The sequence below is a fragment of the Anser cygnoides genome, chromosome 3, assembly GCF_040182565.1.
Source record: "Anser cygnoides isolate HZ-2024a breed goose chromosome 3, Taihu_goose_T2T_genome, whole genome shotgun sequence".
Lineage (NCBI taxonomy): Eukaryota > Metazoa > Chordata > Aves > Anseriformes > Anatidae > Anser > Anser cygnoides.
In genome coordinates this window covers 112,072,913-112,092,542 of record NC_089875.1, presented here as the reverse complement: position 1 = coordinate 112,092,542, position 19,630 = coordinate 112,072,913, and the positions used below count along the sequence as shown (strand labels likewise).

At 37.8% G+C, this 19,630-nt stretch overlaps 1 long non-coding RNA gene across 1 annotated transcript; it reads left to right on the top strand.

Moving 5' to 3' along the window:
- Window positions 1–370: 370 nt before the first annotated feature.
- LOC136790538 (uncharacterized) lies at window positions 371–17,168 on the top strand. The gene is made up of 5 exons (XR_010830649.1): window positions 371–2,210; window positions 6,315–6,539; window positions 10,164–10,362; window positions 12,650–12,803; window positions 14,260–17,168. It is a non-coding gene; the product is annotated as an uncharacterized lncRNA (long non-coding RNA).
- Window positions 17,169–19,630: the final 2,462 nt, after the last annotated feature.

Genomic DNA, 19,630 nt, shown 5'->3' with positions numbered 1-19,630 from the left:
AAAAGCACCAGAGTATATTCAGAAGGATGATTTGAGAGCATGTAGACATCCCAGATGTCTTGTCCAGCTAGGGTATGTACTACAGCCCATCACAGAAATGTTTGAAATGTTTCAAAATAGAGTTCACATTTTTGAACATAGGGACTACTTTTTGGACAGGAAGTTGGTCAGCTCTATCCTTTGGCATGATTGCTTGCAGTTTTTCTTTATATTTTGATTTCAGTTATTATTTTTTATCCTCTTTTTAAGCTTGTTTAATTTATTGCACAGAGGCAAAATGGTGGAATTTAATGATCTGTGAGAAACATAAGTTAGTTTAGATGATGTATAGGTCTCATCTGGCCCTAAACTTCATGAATTGATCAACTTTGGGAGCAGCCTGGTTTCCTACCTTAAACATCTAACTTGCAATGAAATTTTTAGTGCTTAGTGAATAAGCCTCAATGTGTTAAAGTTCCCTCTATAGGCAATGAAAAGATTCAGGTGCGTCTGGAATGTAACCACATAGTTTGGAGAGAATCTTTTCTGCAGGATTCAAGGATGCAGGATCCTCTTGCCAACACCTTTCTGTCCTAGCCCATATAGAAATCAGGGGGCACTAAACACATAACTTTGACTGAAACTTCTGTACTATTAAATTCTTGTAAGAAATATTCTAAAAAACAATATAACTTCTGATGAACATCAAGCTGACATGGCAGTAGAAATGCAGTGCTTCCTAAAATCAGTCATATTGTATTGGGGAAATTAAATTAAACATAAGCAACCAAGAATCTGGCTTTTCATTTCTGATCTTCAAAGCTAATTCATTACCTTAAGTAAACTATTCAGGAGTTATGAAGCTCAATAAAATATGACCCTGATGTAGGCACACAGGCCTGAGTTTTCTTATTTTGTAATGTGGCAATGACAGAAATAGTGAATTATTTTGCATGGGGGAGGGCATGAGAATGAAAGAGCCTTACTGACACCTCTTTGGAAAGAGGACCTGAGATTCTTCCCAGCTAACCTAAAACATGTTTAAAGTTTTATTCACTAAAGTTAAGAGCTGAGCTAAGTTATGAACTTAGAGGCCTATAAAGGTGGTGCCCTTCCTTTGGGTAGTGTGCATGTTAGAAGCTGAAATCAGTTGAAAGAATTTTTGCATATAAATGTGACAAATTGTAGGAATTATTGCAGTATGTTCTCTTATTGTAATGTTGTAATGGGTAATGGGTACATGTTGTCTCCTTCCTAAGAGCATCGTCTTAACCAGAAAGTTGCAGGAATAGCTGGTGTATGGCAGGATGGCAAAGAGAGGTGTTGCTCTGCACGCCATCACTGCAGCTGAGGTTCAGTGCCCCAGCCCTGGGCCACTGGATGGGATGTTTTCCCCTGCAGCTTCAGGTAAGCTAGTTAATCTCTGGATGCTCCTAAAAATTGAGGTATTATAATATTATACCCCTCCTTTTATTTTTCCCCTTAATCTTTTACCCCACTGAGTTCTTTGCGGCACACCCTATCCCTTGCTATGCTTAACATTCATACTTGTAAGTAATTATTAATGATGACTTCAAGGCATAAAACTAAAAGCTGCAAACTCTGAGGGCAGACACATGCTATACAATACCAAGGAGGACTTTAAAGGCTTCTCCTTCCTCTCCTCTTCTTTCAGATGCTAAAGATATAATTAGTACCGTGTTTCCTGCCTTTGACATTAAGTACCACCTCAGACAAGAAACATAATGATATTTTGTCAGCACAGACATAAAAAGGTTAGATTCAAAATGGTGGCATTCCTGTACTTAACTAGATAGTTTCAAAGAGATTTATAACCAGCTATAACCAGCTATAACCAGCTGTGAGTTTTCCTCACATGGCTGCCCTTTCAGTTCCAACCTGTTAAAGTCTCTGATGATCCTAAGACCTTGTACAGTTTGACATTTGAAGGGTATCATTGCTTCCTTAAAGCAACAAGATCTTTCTTCCCCCTGGGATTTAAAAATAAATAAATAAAAATAAAAACAAAAGGAGAAGAAGAAGAAGAAGAAAAAGGTCCTAAAGCAGAATAGTGACTAGCAGCAATGGGAAGGTTTAGGAAGCCAGAACAAGGGCTGTGGGTGGTGTGGGTGGTGAAGCAATCTGCTGCTCAGTCCTGCAGCAGGAGGGATATGAGAGGAAGAACCTGCTGTCTGCTGATGAGTGAGCTGAACAGGCCTCATGGTGGTTGGGTAAGGAGCTGGGTTAATGGTGTGGGCTAGACAACAGAGGTGGGAAGGGGAAAAAATGTTCTTTTTTGGAAGCAACAAACTGCAGAACTGGTAAAAGTTATCTTTAGGCACAAAAAATCTTAAATGCAACAGTTGATGGGTGAACCAGCTCCAGAAATTAATTGGAATTGATAATAATAATTTTTTTTTAGTGGTATCCATTCTCTGATCTGATTCACCGGGTGACTGCACAAACCTGAATTTCACTTACCAGCATAAGCATGAACGTTGTCTAAATTAAGCAACAAAATGCAGATACATAAACTGAGATGACTGTCATGATGATCTGTACTTGTTATTTTGGCTCTTGACATAAATATAAAGTAAAGGGGAAAATAAAATGTTGGAAATTCCAAGTACCACTATTATTGATTTTTAAACAAAAAGAGTATGTGCACAAGAATTACAACTGTCTAACAGACCTAGATTTGAAATCAAGTAACTTAATTTGAAATATCTACTTTTTACCGATTTTGAAAAGTGACAATAACAGTGTTATTTTAAACATTACTCCTAAAGCTCCTTCACTTCAGTTTCCAATTCATGTGTGTTAAGTCTCAGGAAAAATGAGAAAAGAGCACGAGCACTCTTTTTGTAACTAGCAGGAATTTATCTTGTCCTTCACAAACTTCTTGCATAGTTTTCTGACAAACTCTGTCCTTTGGGTTGTTATTTGAAGGTAGAGGGTCATCCTTTAGCCCACTTAAAAAAAAAAAGTTAGCTCAGGGCAATATTTACAATGACAGAACCCCTCACTTATTCAGGTCTGTTGGTATGCTATTAATACTGAAATTAGTATTAATACTATGGAATAATATTAATTATATTAATATTATTAAATATAAATTAAATTAAATTTAATTATAAATTAAATATATTAATATTATGAAATAATATTAATTTTAATTCTATTATTAACAATAAACACAATATTTCTAGATACTAAGCTTATTGTGACAAATGGAAAATCTGTTTTCTGTTCCAGCTCTGTAACAGATATTACAAGAGACTCTCAGCAAGCATCTTTTGCTGTTCCCCATGTTGTCTGTAAAATGGACATAAGGATAATTTGTAATTTACCTTATACATTTTGAGAGACGTACTGAATTAAGTACTATGTTTCTGAACAGACTGCTATGTCATTGTGGAAAAGAGGATCACTCAAGGTCATGCCAGTGTGCTGATTGGATTTCATTTTTTTTTGCTGCTGTGTTCATATTTACTTATTAAATATGCAACCTGTAGGTGGTAGGAATTGTTTATTTTTTACAGATGTGCTGCTATTGGATGTTATGTAGAGGTCAAGTTAATTTCCTCAAATATCTTAGTCTGTCAGACATCTTTTGAATGTTGTTTTCTTTTTCTTTATGTATGGGGCCCTTTATGCTGAGTCGGTAGCTCATACCCTTGCAGCTTCATATGAACGGGTACTGTGGCTTTAGTGACTCACAGACTTACCCTTCTGCTCTCTGAGAAGTCATGCAAAGGGGAGATGGAGGTCAGTCTTGCTACAGGAGCTGGGTCAGCTTCACATGTTTTTATGAAGGGTGGTAAATGTCAGTTGTAATTTCAGATAAAATATATATAGTGAGATTTCTTTGCCATTCACACAGGGGCAGTTTTAACATGAGGACATGACAGCTTTATGTCTTTTTCTCTATGGCTTGATCTCATTCTGTCTGTTTAATTCTTTTAACCTAAAGATACAAGGAGGAATTATTTACATTTGCGTATGGATCCTGGTTTTGATTTTATTACGTGTGCTAGTGTTTAAACAATGTGTATCAAGCAGTGCTTTGCTCCTGCCTCTGCTGCCTGGGTGAGGCCACAAGAAATACAAACAGCTCCTAAAGCTGTACCATCACACATCTTATTTGCAGCTTGATGGCTAATATGGCCTCTGCAGGTCCCTGGGTGGCCCTGAAACAACAATGGAGTGAGAGTCATTTTTCCTTCCTCTTCTACTTTTATCATATATTTTACAATTTATATAATTTACTTCATGTCCCCAGGATTCAGACTCACAGCATGATCATCAGACCTTTCTAAAGCTCTAATTTCTTCTTTTGGTTCTAGTAATGGTTTGTCGAACTAGACCCTCAGAGCTCCTTCATGTATATAGAGTAGTCAAATCTCCCTTCTACTGATACAGAAGCTGAAGCAGGTTCTGAGCTAGCATGAAGGCAGAACTGAGGAACTTGTTGGCTTGGGCAGCACTCAGGCCACATGCCCTGACCATGCACTGATGGATGCATCTGAGAGGTAGGGGTCTAACTCCAAAGTAGTCACTGTTCTCTCTCAGCATAGAGGGACACAAGCACTTCTCAAGTATGTGCGAGATCATCCCAGGGAAGATATCCTATACAGACAATGAAATGTCTACAGATGTGAGCGATTCTCTCAAGTCATGAAAAGGGTACTTAGAGGTACTGGCTGGTTTAGTTTTGGACAGCAAACTATAACAAGCCCCCAGTTAAAAGAGGAAAGTGCACCATTCTGGATGGCAGCCTGAAAATCCTCTCCTGGAAGGTAAGACAGTGCTTGGGCTCTGAGGCCGTTCTTCGCTCTCCTCCTGCAGAGCAATAACGAAAAGCTTGAAGTAATGTCATCTAAAAGGAAATGTCCTGTAAGGTTAAAAATAAAACATAAAATATTAATAAATAATAGTAATAAAAAAAAAAGTTTTGTTGCTCATCTCCATCCTGCCTGGCAACCCCATCAATGGTCCTGCCAGTCAGGAAGCAAAAGTTAAAGATCTGTCAATCACAGATAGTAAATAAACTCCATCCCATTCCCATCCCATGACCCTTTTCTCCTGCAATGCAGCTACCTAGCTATCAAAGTAATTTCCTTTTTTTTTTTTTTTTGGTCTTTTTTTAGCTGCTGAATGCAGCTGATGATTATTTGAGAGGTGATTCAGGCCATTGCTGGTGAGGTGAGAGGCTGCTGGTAAAAGGGTAGTGTTTGGGGCTGCTGCTGGAGCGAACAAGAGAAATGAATGACAGGATTACATACGGTTATCCTGTTTGTTAGCACTTGCTTGGGTCCCATCATGTATCCTGGCCCTAGCCCCTCTGGGAGGGTCACCAGGAGGACTGCAGTCTCTGCTCTTGCTTTGAAGTCCCTCCTGGGAGGAAGTGGGTAGGCTGAGATTCGTTCACTACCCGAGACTGAAAGATGCTGAATTCTTGTCTTCCTGGACAGTGGTGACATGATATCGCCTGTGGGGAACTGATGGGGCTAATAGGAGGAGATAGCAGTACATCAGACTGAAATCCAGATGAAAAAGAGGCATCCTTTCTGCAGGGAAACAAAAGCACCTTATGGTCCTGTGTATTTCCAAGGCTGATTCTCCTGACATTTTGGGGGAATTTCCTTACATTTAGCTGCAACAAGGGAATGCAGTTCAGTAAAGAACATTTCACCGTAATTTTGCCACAGTCTAGTAGTCTAAGACTAGTCTACTAGATCCTGCCCTCCCTCACCTTTGATGTTCATTGTGGCTTGTCCCTGAAGTTTTCATTTCTTATGTTTGTTTGTTTGTTTGTTTGTTTTGTTTTGTTTTTGGAAGGAAAAAAATGTTTCGTATTGAAGGGAATAAATTGTAGTTCTTCAGGGAAAGGAGATCAGAGTATGTTCCTCACTATATTGCTGAATATACGTTTTGAATGTATATTTGGCTTTCCCTCTAAGACCTGTGACACAGGTAAAAGGTGGAGAAGATACTGCTGATGCTTTCTGTCATTGTGAAGCTGCAATCAATTCCTATTAACAAAAGGCCCAAATCTTCTTTCAGTGGTGTTGGCTAAGACTACAGGAGGATCAGGATTGCTTCAGCATTTTTAACTTTCAGAATGTCTTTGATGTGAAAGCATTGTGAAGAAAACAGGATTTTATGTAAGATGACCACAGTCCCCTTCTCTCAAGGAAATAATTTCAGATTTTCCTACAATCTTCAGTCTATAGCTCAAAGCCTTGTGCTTGCCTTTGAGATGATTAGGACTTACAGCCTAAGTACTGAAAGCATTAAGTCCACCTCTTCTCTCCCTCTTCTTTCTCCAAAAGGCTATTTCAGTGCTTACTCCTGTCCATCATACAGGTGATGGGAAAAGACAGAAGCACGTGAAAATGGCTATGCTGGATCAGACTAAAGGTCTCTTTGGCCTGGCAGCCTGGCTCTGAAAAACACCAAGGGAGGCGTCCAAAGCCAGTGAAGGTCACGCAGAGATATTTCCGTCTTCTCTCTCCTCCCACCCAACCTCCAGTGATATGGGATTTCCTGAGCATGAGGTAACATCTTGTTGGACCCTAAATTTAATCTGAGTACAATGCTTTTCTAAAATTACTATATTTGTTTGTATTGGTGCAGACCATGTCAGCATAGCCTAGCACAGAAGATGTGCTAGGTGTTATGCAAACATGGGACAGAATGGCTCTTTCTGCCACACCAGAACCATACTGACAATGAACTTGCAATGCTGGTATGTAAAACGTATTAAACGATTTAAAGTAAAGAAGGGTGAGGCAGCTGTGAGACATTATTAGTCTGCAAGCATATCAGAAAATCAAGCATCTATATATTTTCCATTTTACTGGAGGTATCATGACAGAGCAAAGTTCAACAGGAGGGCCTGAGGCATTTTTCTTGCTAAGAAAGGGCAATGAACAAGCTAACCATGTTCTCATCTTCCTGTTTTTATGTTCAAACCTGTTTAATCATCTCCTTGTTTTTGATGCTTATAAAAAATGCTTGAGCATGAAGGGAAACTAGGAGCAAAAGTGTAAGGTACTTCTATGACAACTGACAATGTGGATTCTGAGGCTTAATACCTAGGAGAAACTACCAGAAGATTGCTCTTTTGTCATTCTTAATAAATGAGAGGAGTGAGGTGGGCAAGATATAGAGAACGTCTTGAAGACACAAAAAAAAAGAGATGAATTAAAGGAGGGAAGCAAAGATAAAAGAGAGAAATTGATGTGGTTAAAGTGACTTACTAGGAAAATTATGTTCCAAGGATCATTCTGAGCCGATATGAATGGAAATGATGCTGTTTCCCAAGGCCAGGAAAGAATTCACTGCAGTCTTCATTCTGAAAAACTGCTCCAGCTCAAGTTTTCTGTGTTCAGTTTCTTGTGAGAAAGGGTGGTAAGAGTTACCAGTCACTAAACACCAGTGACCTATTGTAAATCCCTGGGATCAGCAAACAGCTATGATGAGTGTCAGGCAGTAATTCCAGAGCTGCAGAGCTGCAATTCCTCAAGTGCTGAGTGTGGAAGAACTTGGGGAAAATTAAGTTCCTACCCACAGGTTTCTGATATTTTTTTGCTCGTCCTGTCCAATAAAAGCTATATAGGGCATAGGTACAGTACTTATCTTTTTCTGATTTGCTAACCTCATGTGCTGTTTTTTAATATAAAACTGCCATATTTTTGTTTGCATGGCCATAAATCTTTAAGCAAGATCCCAGGTTGTTGGAGTGGAGGAAAAAAAAAAAAAGCATTGTAAAAGATAACAGTGTATATTTTCTATTACCCTAGAGTTCTTGTTTTCTTTCTTTTAATGTCAGCCCCAACACTAAATAATTATTCTTTTTTACTTTTCAGTTATTCTAATGAACATGGTGCAACTGAAAAATAAGCATTAATGTACAGAACCTGCCAATTTCCTTCCATTCCCATCCTTCTCATAATATATTCCTTTACACTGGTTCCAATAGCCACTCTCCCTGGTAGCAGAAATACTGTAACACTGATGTCTGTCACCTTCTCTTTCTTTCTCTTCTGCCCTATAAGTATATAGCTTAATGCTCTTCTCAAAATGGCAAAAACTCTCAGGAACAGCCCCTTGCTTAACATGTCAAAATGTGAGTTCTGGCTGGCAATTGCTTTGGTTTCATTCCCTTGAGATCTGTCGATGCCAGAAATCAAAGCATAATTTTGCAGATGTTGAGATCCTTTAAGCCCCCTAGGTTGCAAAACTAAGCCATAAGGCCAGCTGGCACTGTGTACGTGTGCTAAGAATGTAAAAGTATACATTTTTAGTTTTCAACCAACAATGACCGACCGCTGGTAACTTCAACAAAGTGAAGCATTACTTGTTTTATTTTTGGAGAGTAAGTGGCTCTGTGCATTCCCCTGAGCTCTTCTTCTGTTCTGTAGTGCTGCTGTTTTAAAGATGCCGTTCAGAATTATCAAAGTTTCTTTGGTGCCTTTCCAGCATATTTGCCGTTTTCAAAGGGATGCCATACTCTGACAGCATGTTCAGTTCATGGCAGAAAATTTAGGAGTTACTTCAGCAAACCTTAACTGTTGATTTCAAACCATTTTACATTTCTTTTAAAGGAAACATATTCAAGGGGGAGGAAAAATAGTACAATGTCTGAATTAAAAGAAGAAGAAGATAAGACAGCTACCAGGCTCTTTACTATATGTTCTTATATGCAAAGACGCACCATATAGTCAAAGTGGGTATGGGAGCTTAGATATGGCACAATTCTGTGCTATGCACTAATGGCAAAATTAAAAAACACATCTTTACATTTCTGAAGGACTTGGACAATGAACAGTGCAGTCACATTTTTTCATCTGGAATTTTCCTTTCATGTATCTGTTTGAGTCCTTTCATTCAGTGCAACATGTTTTTCCTGAATCTTGAGAGTAACTGGTAAAAGCAATGTTGCTGGTGAGGTGATTTCTGAGATGATATGCAGATAGCTCTGCACTTATTTCCTATTAGGACAAAGAAAAAGCTTTTTGACTTTTATGTATGGAACCCATCCAGTGGAGAGACTGCCCAGAGAGATATTATGGTCTTGTTGTCACTCAGGATTTGATAGAGTCAACTTCAAACTGATGGGATTCACCCCTAGATAAGCCACAGACTGAGTCAGGATCTCATTGATGGCATGTGAACAACATGGCAGACACTCATGTGTGGTTCTTCAATGTCCATCTGTTTACTCTGACTGCAATGTTACTCTAAACTTTTTTTCCCTGCAGTTCTGATCAGAAATTCCAGGACCTGAGGAACCTTTCCTACAGCAAATTACACCCAAACTGCTAGGTTCTCATGCACAGTTTAAATTTCAATGAAGTGGTATTTTCCAATGAAAAAAAAAAAAAGTTTAATTGAAAAATTCCTGACAAGCTCTAATCCTATTAACTTCACTGTGGTTGCACATATGCTAATGAGTGCCGTGTGTGTGAGACTGTTGCTAAATTTGCAAAACACAATACCCAGGACATGCATATTATATGTAGTTTGACACAGGCACATATGGTTTATATTCTGTATTCTAAAACAATATTATGAACATTTTATAAGGTTGCAAAAGTAAGTATTGTAAATTCAAGAAATGCAAAAGTTATTGAGGCATGCACTTTGGACTCTCCCCCTCTCCAATGTAATTGGCCATGTTCACCTTCCACTTCCTCTTCTTTCCCTTCTTGTCCCTCTCATATTCCTCCTTCCTCTCCTCAGTTCCTTTCTTCTATGGCTAGCCTTCCTTAGCAAATAGCACATGACACACATGGCTCCAATGCACCACTAGCTGTCAACATGAGCTGATGTTGTCGTAGTGCTTTCTCTTATCTTCTTTCTGTCCTGTCTAGCCAGACTAAGCTCTGCAGGGTAAAGGGTATCCACTCCACGGAGTGTGGACAATTTACTGCATTGCACTTGACTGATCTGTGGACACTTCTGTAGCAAGTACAGTTCAGCAATACTTATTTCTCTAAATATATGCATTATGATGTATTATTATCTTTAGCTAAGCAATTGCTAACTTGCAATCACTTTCTTTCTTTTTTTTTTTTCTTGACCAGAGGTTCTAATTCTCCTTGTGCACCAAAATTATTTCAATTTCCCTATGCCTGTGAGTCTGTAGAGATAAGTAGTTGTCTTTCTTTTGCTAGGATAACTACTTCACTTTGATGCTCACTGTCCCAAGCCTAGGCAGAAGCCTTTGTTGATATGAAACTTCAGTGAAGTCTTCTGGCACTGTTCATGCACAAGGATTTGCCTCTACATTTTAACTTTGAGATGAAACGCAGACAGACATTTTCCTCAAGAGACAGAACAAACAGAGCTGACGGAGAAATGTCAACCCAATGGGTAGGTGTGTCAAACTGCCTTCACACAAGTGAGAGTCTAGACTAAGGTAGACATCTACTCTCCATCATTAGTCCACAGAAAAAGATGGCTGAGATGAATTCCCCTGCAGTGATACCTAATTTAATCATCTGTATTTAGGGAGGATAAGTTGTCTTCTGTAAGGATATGCTCTTGCTATTCAACAGATTTAACCATCCTGCTTAGACACCATGGCTAATTATTAGGTGGCTAATGTAGGATGAAATAAATCTCTTATTTTATTGCAGTTTCAGGTGACTTTAGCTGCTGTACTGAATCCTGTTGCTTTCAGGGTCTTGTGTTTCAGGGTCTTGTGTTGCCACTTGCAGAATGGTGGGGAAGTCAACAAGAGGGGTACTGCGCTGTATGTTTCTTGCCACACGGGAGCTGGTCTAAGCTGCAAGTGCTGTGATGCAACACAGCAGTTTCAGCAGATATATATTAGTGTCACATTGACCTGAAACAAAGTGTTTTTATTCAGCTTAACAAGATGAAATATTTAGAATCCAGTTGATTTGACCCAAAAGAATGTATTTTGCTTACATTTTCCCTATGGAAAATTGAAACATTTCTGGAAAAATGTAATGTTTTCCCACAGAAAACTCTTTTTCACTGAAAAAAAGTTTTGATGGAACATTTCCAACCAGCTGTAATTATAGTGCATACATAAAAAGGACCAAACTGATGCTGTAAGGGCATTCCTAGCTGTAATCTATCCATAATCTCTGAGTGTTAGTCTCTGTAACATCATAACTTTTGAAAGTTATGAAACTTTTTTAACATTCATAACTTCTTAAAAACTCACATAAATGGACTGTGTTGTATTCAACGTACACTGACCTGTACTAAATTAAAGGGCAAACCCGTGACAGAGACAGTCACTTATTAGACACTGGGCAAGGACCACCAAATTCATGTTCATGTCTGAAGCTGTTGATGCATCCGATTCCAAGTCCCGGAAGGTTTCAGTTTTATATCACTAGCAAGTCAAAAGGAGATGCAAATGATAATTCCTGAAGTGTGAAAAAGAATTTGGCTCTTTTTAGATAAACTGCAATCCAGTTTTCTTGGACATAGGTACATTTTGAGGAGAATGGAGGGTTTTTGCACTCCTCCCCCAACCCCTGCTGGAAGTAACAAGCTTATTGCATTTTACACCCAGGTGTTTGCCATAGAATCTGACACATAACTGTGCCCTGGAAAACTATAAAACAATATAATTTATAGAAATAAACTGAGTGAGAATCATTATTTTTTATTGGTACCACTTAATGTGCAGAAAAAGCATACTTTCCAAAAATATGGAATAAACGTTCTGTTAGCCTTATTGGGTCCAAATGTTAGGGTTTAAATTATTTTACTATGCAAACTTTCTTTCATATCTTGGCAGTAGTGATTTCCATTTTTATTCCTTTGGTATCCATAATCTTATTAAAATCAAAAACATATGCTTTGAGATCATTGGACAGATCCCTTCTCCCACCCTACCCCCTTCCCTCCATGTTAAAAAATTCACTGAAAGACCAAAAATCAAGTATTGAGAATAACAGAAATAGCATAGGAGAAAATGATGCAGGCTATCAGGCCTGAATGGGAAAACAGTTTGAGGAATGTAGTTGGGTTTTCATGCTTTTGATTTGCAAGTCATTAAAGGTGCAAAAGTCTCCAAGCCTCCTGCTGGCTGCCATTCGGAACCCACTCCCTCCCCTGCAACAGGAGGTGCTCATACCGGGATCACATATTTACAGTATGAAAAAGAGTACAGGGGGATGTGAGCTATATGACACTTCTGGAGATGTAACACTTGCTGCAAACCATACATCTCAATGTCACGGAATCATATCTGTGGGGCTGAAATGTTAGCTCATTCCTATGAATTTATGAATTTATGAATATACCATTTTTTTTTTTTTTTTTAGTAGTAGTAGCAGTGCAATTACAAAGCTCTCAACATGCGAGCCCAGCAGTTCCGTGAGTTCCGTGAAATGTATTGTGCATTTCACCTGGTTGCTTTTTAGCCATGGAATACTCAGCAGATGACAGGGATCTTTGATCAGATGACAAAGGCCTTTGCTTAGATATCTTCATGGTGGCAAGAAGATATTTTTTTTTAACTGTCTTTATAAAAACACTTAAATTTACATAAAATCAGTGCTTGTGATAAAATCTGACTTTTGGAGGCAGAGGCCTAACAAAATACTTCATTTTGTCTTCTGAAGTAGTTATTCTAACCTTTTATTCATCTCTGGCATATTCTGCATGAAACTAGCTTTCATCTATTGTGGTGTCCAAAGCTGGAATGGCAGTGAAGATTCCTGTCAATAATGTGAGGGGATTATGAATTAAACTGGCTGCAAACACTCCTGAATCTTCATCACAGTGTAGCTCAGTCTACACTTGAAAAGAAATGCAAGCATACTGAGGTATGTAGATTCACTGTAAATGCACCCAAACTGTCTTTATTCTGCCTGGTAGTGATATCATGTGATAGTTTATTGAGTATGTTAAAACATGTTTAACATTAAGTATAACCCAAACACTGAATTTCTTAAGGGAGCTGTTATTTACGGCATTGCAGCTTGTCAACTAATGATTCTTAGAAACATCACTGGGGATATATGAGTTGTTGCTATAGCTTTGGGAAGGGCATTTTTTAATCACTGTTGTAGGAACAGAACAGAACTCAGCCAAAACTAAAAAGTTGCAGTTTGTGCTTTTTTTTTAAATGACATTTTGAGACTGAGATCAGCAGGATTTACATCCTGCTGAAAGCAGGATGAAGAATTCCCAGTAATTTCATAGAAGCTGAAACACACCTTCTGGGTGTGGAGGATTCTCAGGACTTTCAGTCACTTCTGCTGACACAATCCAACTTTGAGCTGGTAGTTGAGATGTGACAGGTTCTCAGTTCCTTTGTTGTTTGATCCATGATTCGTATCATATGTTGTGATTCTGGTACTTTAGAGTGCTAGACAAATTTCAAACCTGTCCCTTTAAAGATGCCACTGAATTTCATAGTTTTATTTGATCCACCATTTACTCTGTTTGGTCTAGTATTGAAAGCTGTGAGGTAGTAGTATACCTTGAACACAAAGTACACAAAGTACACTTATTTGAGCATGATATAAAATGCATAACTTAATCCACTTCTAAAATGGGGTTCAGCATGCTGAGAAAGGGGAGCTTTTATTCCAGATAAGGCAATTCCTTGATCAGAAGGGGAACTGTGCCAGCTTGCCTGGGTCACTGAACCCAAGGACCAAAGATGAGTAGAGTTGTTGTAAGTGCCTTTTACAGGACAGGGACACACCCCCCTCAGCCTTGGTTTGTATCTCCTGAAGATGACAAATGCTTTCTACTTGCAAAATCCAGGCACCTCCTGAACATTGTAGGTTACCCCCTGTCTCTCATCACTGGCTATTTCAAGAGCCTGGGATGACTGACTCCTAAATGTTACCCTATTTGTAGACCATGCTATTTATATTATCTGCTGATTAAACTGAGAAAGAACAATTGCGGTTTGTTTGAACTTGTCGTGAACTAAGGCAGTTTATCAAATTGACAGTTATGGCTGAACTATAAACTCAAGTCCAATTTTTCAAAATGGGTATGCAAGAACCCCAAGAACTATAACTGAGAATCAAAATAAGAGGAGTACAATAGGTGTGTGAGGAAAAGGACGTTGATTTTAGGTCGTACCAAAGCAGCTCCTATGCAAGTAATGTTTAGGCACCTGAACTGGAACACAAATATCATTACTTTCTGGTATTCTTTGTTAAATAGTAATTGAGCATACTTTCTGCATGATGGAGAAACTATCTTAGTTATAAATAGGAAACTTTTGAATATAATTAACAATGATTTTTTCTTCTTTTGCAGAAAACATCCATAGAAAATAAAATTAAAACAAAAATATTTTGCTGAAAAAAGAGTAACTTTTCCAGGAAGACATGAGGACTGTTTTTCATTAGTGTGAACCATGGGAAATATTGCAGCTTCATCAGTGAAGGCCTGACATACGATTTCTATCAAAGACACATTTCATTTACCCTGGGCTTATTCAGCACTACTCTTATACAATGTTCCCTACCAGCTGTTGTTGCTGCTGTTTGCTAGTAATTGATTGCTTTGTTCCTGGCCTGAGAAATAGTGTTATTTAGTGCTTAAGCTTCTAATGGGCTACCAGTTTCTTCCTTTACCAAATACTAATTGTGCCAAAAAATATGGACAGGCCCCTAACAAAACTTGAGATGCAAGTAAAGTTTTGAGTTTTGTTGTTTAATTTCATCCTTCCCCACATAAATTATACTGCAGTAAGTATTCCTGACCCTCTAAAATAACACTAATTTGCCAAAGTATCTGCTTCCTTATGTATCAGCCACATGTTCTATTTTTATCCCAGTGGTGAATCCAAGAAGTCAAATTACCCATTACTAATGGTCATGTGGCTGCAGTGACTGAGAGTCCAGAAAATGTAGAGAAAATGTCTGAAAATATTTTTGGGAATGTACAAGAAAAGCAGACGTGTGTACACTTTGTAGTAAATGATAAGATACAGTAGTCTAGATACTAAGTTTTTTGAAAGCTCTTTAAGGAGGACCATTCATGGACATTCTCATTATGCATTTTCATTCTGGTCCTGCTTATTCATCTAACTTGAAACTATATTACACAGTTATGTCACACAGACTTCAACAGCACTGTGTGTAAGAGCAAATGTGCACCAGCTTGTGTCAAGGGCATGAAAAAGGACCAGCCCTTGTTGGTTCCCTTTTGGTAGAAAGTATTTGCTAAAATTGGCTGGGAGCTGTCCTAGAGGATTCTTGGTTGGTATGTATCGTGAAAGTGATGAATTCAAGCACAGAAGTGAGATTAATGGATTTATGGAGGGTAGGGTTCTTTTTTCTTGCAGGGATTATTATTATTATTATTGTGGCTGCATTTTTAAATGGAATGAATGGTGCATTTAAATTCAATTGATGTTTAAATTTAATTGATTTTGCATTTAAATTTAATTAATGCTTATAGATGTGTTCTGTATGTGACTTGCTGGCAATCCTATTGTGAATGATGCTCTCGTTCTAATTATTTCCTCCAGATTAGGATTTTGGGAGCTTCTGGAAAAGTTACGTCATACATGATAAAGGGTCAGAATGTTAGTGCCTCCGGTTAACCTGATATCATTAGAAAATTCACTTTATATTGAAAAGAAGAAGCCACAAGTTTACTTGAAGGTATATACATTCGGTTTGGGGAAATACAATACAATACACTGAACAGAATTTGCTTTGGAATTTGCTTAATGACAGGTTCTATAATTAGATTAGGCCTCAGCATTCCTGTTAATGATGTAAAGGAAGCTGGCTATGCATTAAACGTTTGATTTTATTTTATTTTTCCCAGACAGGAATAAAATAGCTAGAGAGTTGAAAACAAAAACAAACAAACAAACAAAAAAGTATTCATTAGTTCTAATAAGTGTGTATATTGAAAAAATCATTGGTAAGAGTAAAGTAGATTTAAAAATTTATAGGCATAAGATCTGGATCCAAATATGTAGCAAGAAAAAAAAAAAAGCCCCACAAGAGTTTGATAAAGATTATTTCCTCTTCATGTGTGTCCAAGGCAAAGGTGAAGAGAATTTTTAAATCTCGATGAGGAGAACTTGTACCGGATGTTGTCGGGTCCTATAACACTAAATTTAAAACATGGACCTTTCTGCAAAGGAAATAATCAATCCACTGCTTTGTGTTCAGATGCTGATCAGTCAGAGTTTTGCCTGATTAATGAGTAAAGATCAAACCAGAATATTCTGAAAACCATAACTGCGGATGTGATTTGGCCATTATCAGTGTTCTGGGTCTGCTCTTGGGGCAACATAACAACTCTCTGATCCCTGTGCAGAACTCTTCAGAAAGTCTTGGCATCATGCAGTACTAACATAAACAGTTTACAGTCAAGGAAATTGTGGTATAAAATGTCTGAATAACATAATGTAGGTGCAACATGTGTTTTGAAAGTGCACTTGGGACTTGGCAGAAAAGCAGGAGAGGAAGGAATATTGGAAAAAATAACAAAAATAACTCATCTGTTTTTTTGATTTTTTTTCCTATTCTCCTCCAAGCATTTATTGAACTACAGTGTAATTAGCATTTCTCAACCTTAAAGATTTGTACCATGATGGGATGTTTATAATTATCAAAATAAGGATATTCAAGATATGCAGTGTTTAAAGAATACTCTGTGCAACCCCAAACTCTTCTTTCTGGATTAGATTCCCAAGGGAAATTTCATCTCCACTTTTCCCTGAAATATATTTCTGCACCAAGTAGAAGCACATCGCTTTCACTCCCAAGCCAGGACCCCCAAGGAGTCCCATGTGCATTCCTTTTGCTCCTGCCCCTACTTGGAGCATGGTTTCCTTAGAATTTGTGTATTTGGAACACTTTTCCTACATGTGCTTCACCTGATTACAATAATAAAGGAAAAAAATTGGTACTAGTGATAAAAATATTGACTACTTTCTTTTGGGAGAAACCAGTATTTGGTGAAGTTCCAGTTTTAGGAGTTCGTAGTCAAGTTAACATGGGTTGCTGACTGTGGGAAACTGTATCAAATTGGATTTTCTGCAGAAACACTGGCTATTATCACAGATCTATGAAAAAAGATCATTAAGGCTGGAAATGAAAAAACAAAACAAAACAAAACAAAAACCACACACAAAACCAAACAACCAAACAAAAAAAACCACACCGGCAACAAACCAAACCAAACCAAAAAACCATAACTGATCATCCAATAGATTATCTGAAGGGTTTTCTCTAGTACTTTATAAAGTCTATGTCAATGTCAAATTTATGATCTGGGTGTTTTTCAGTACTTGCTACTTTTCCTCTTGTCCAGTCTCACTTTCTGTCTGTTCTGGTTTGGATACAGAATTCACTTTCCTTGTTCTTTCTAACAAATTAATTCTTACTAAACTGAAATGTTCTGCTTTGTCTTAAACCCACATGCAAATGTTTTGAGGAAGTTAGTCGAAAATACTTTGTTGTAGTTCTAAGTGTGAAACAATATGCTCTTAACAGCTGCTACAACAATAAAAATTGTACTTAAAGCCTGACTTATGTATGTCCCATTGAGTGCTCAAGTGCAAGCCAAGTTTTAAATAGATTGGTTCAGTAGCTCTAGAGGTCTGCATGTTGAAGAAATTCATAAACATTTCTTCTATTATAAAAAACTAAACAAATTCCATTTGGACAATTTCAGGACATTCCAAAGCTTGTTATGGACTCTGAGCTGGTGACAGACCAGAGTGATTCATCTTTGTGACAGCAAAGTTTAACAGATCCTTGGTCAGGGATTTGGGCCTCTTTGTGCAAAGCAGAACACACATTCAAAAGAAAAAGATGCTCCTTCCATATCAAATCCATATTTGCAAACTGTCTGCTGAACATACAGCACTATGAATATTTATGGTTACTGTGTGATTCTTGTAATAATAAAGACACCAACAGACATAAAGGTGAATGAAAAAATAAGTGAATAATACATTTTCTTCTCTCCAAGATGGGGTCCTTCCCATTCTTTTTTTTTTTCATCTTAACCCTGACCCATGCACTTTGCTTCCATAAACACAGAACAAGGAAATTTAATAACACCAGAAAAAATCCTCAGATTAAGGGCAAATATCTAAACTGAATTTAAAATATACTTAGAATAGGATTTTACATATTTTACTTTGTACAGTACAATTTCACGGAGATTTAGCAGAGCTTAAGTACAGAAAAGAGCAGATAGTCATACACTGAGTGCAGAGAGTTAGGTTAGACTTAAGCATTTGGTTACCCCTTAGGAAGGGTACATGAGAGTTAAGGTACTGAGAGATAAAGGCAGATTATCTGTTCATTTTAGCAACTAGTTTTACAGTTCTCTAAACTTTACAGAGGATTGAAAAACACAGATCTCAATGTGTGCAGTGGACTGTATCACCTTTTTGCTAGGAGGTTGGAAAGAGCATTCTCGTAATTTCTCTGGGATTCTCTGATCATTGACTATTCACACTCCTAGCACTCAGAGCCTAGGAGCACTCAAGCAGAGTTCATTTTTCTTTCTTTTTTTTTTTTTTCCTTTCCCCTTTTATTTATTTATTTATTTATGGATCTAGGTTCACTGTTATTTATTTATTTATTTCTTAATAATGAGGAGCTTTTTGTATCCTGTGTTAGCTTTTCAGGACTCTGTCTTCCCAATGTCTTGGGTTATATTGAGACCACAGCATACTTCCTGGCATTCAAGTGGAATCCTCAGTAGAGCTCCCCAGTGACCTCATTTGTCCCTTGATAAACAGGCTATGATATCTATTCTTAACTGTGGCTGCACTCTCAAGACAGGAAGTCCTGTGTGTAATGGATGAGAACATATCTGGGTAACATTGGAATACATAGAATTAATATCAATATTATCTCAGGTTTGGATTTGATAAGCATCTTTTTGGAAAGGTGTGACTAAGATAACTAGTCCATGTCCTCAGTCATAAGGATTGGTCTCTATGTAAATTCCTCACGCTTTTTTTGCCCTTTGGAGAACTTCTCACAAGTCTTTATAGCCTGATATAAAACTAATGCCTGGAAGTAAATCATCAGGTAGAATTATCATGTATCAGGGTTCTCAGTGCTTTTCCAAAGCTGGTCAAATAGTTTCTCCCAAGTATAATGGTTTAACTAGACAACCATTTTAATTCATACTTCCTGTAAGATGCAGAATTGTCACATTTTTTTGAAAAGTTGAATTTGACTTACATAAATCTGATTCTATCTTCCCATATAAAACTATCGTTTATTTCATCAACCAGATGGAGAGTACCTCCCTTCTCCCTCCCTCACAAGTTATCTTTTTCATCCATGAGCTTCTGCACTGAATGATCCAGTCACCTTTCAGTCTTTAATACTGAGCTGAGATCTTTACAGTTTGCATTTTAATATGGCTTAAAAATTTACTTGTTAGAGAACTTCCTACAAGAGCTCCCTTGACCTGGTCTACCCAACAGGTTTCCATCCTCTCCTCATTCAAGCCTTTCCTTAAATGATCTGTTGAGCTCAGCTGCATGTGTCTATGTTATAATCACGGAATCAGAGCCTTGTCCTTACACTTTCTTCAAAGCAGACTTGTGACATTTGCTTATTTGAGGCTATGTCAGAAGCTGTCTGTTACCACATGAATGCCCATAATTATTCTGCCTCAGTTACCTCTG